The sequence below is a fragment of the Myotis davidii genome, unplaced genomic scaffold (assembly GCF_000327345.1).
Source record: "Myotis davidii unplaced genomic scaffold, ASM32734v1 scaffold694, whole genome shotgun sequence".
NCBI classification, from domain to species: domain Eukaryota; kingdom Metazoa; phylum Chordata; class Mammalia; order Chiroptera; family Vespertilionidae; genus Myotis; species Myotis davidii.
In genome coordinates, this window is record NW_006285479.1 from 50,088 (window position 1) to 50,591 (window position 504).

At 35.3% G+C, this 504-nt stretch overlaps 1 long non-coding RNA gene across 1 annotated transcript in view; it reads left to right on the plus strand.

The window, feature by feature from the left end:
• LOC107181895 overlaps nucleotides 1–504 on the plus strand; it is a 23,643-nt gene that overhangs the window by 22,365 nt on the left and 774 nt on the right. The gene's annotated exons all lie outside the window — the stretch shown is intronic.

A 504-nucleotide genomic window follows, 5' to 3' on the forward strand; every position in this document is an offset into this window, starting at 1 on the left:
GAAGGGAGCAGCACTGTTGTTGGACCACATGGTAGGTTTTACAAGTGGAGAAGAGTTTTTTCAGGGGATCTGACCTTTAAATACTTAGCATAATTTCTTACTCTCCATCTTCTTGTAGCACATTGTCAGGTGATATTTCCCTTCCTAATGTACACGATTTTGTGAATTATCTCACTCTTAATTGCGTCTGTATTCACAAAGCCTTTGCCTGGAATAAGGAACAAGAGTAATATTAATCACAGTAATGAATGTTAACGACTTACTCTTCAGCATCCAACCTTTATTCTGTCATTCACACGATTTACATCTGTTTCTAGTCTCTACTTCTAGTCCCCAAAATAATTCCTTTGGCTCTATGTCACTGTCTTCAGTATCTCATTCCCTTTCTTATTATCTTTCCTTTAGAACGTTGATGTATTTCTTTCCAGTTTGAACCAATTCCTATTTTCTTTCTTGAAATCAATCAGATATTTGTTTCAGGTTTAATATTTAAGGAAAGGAATT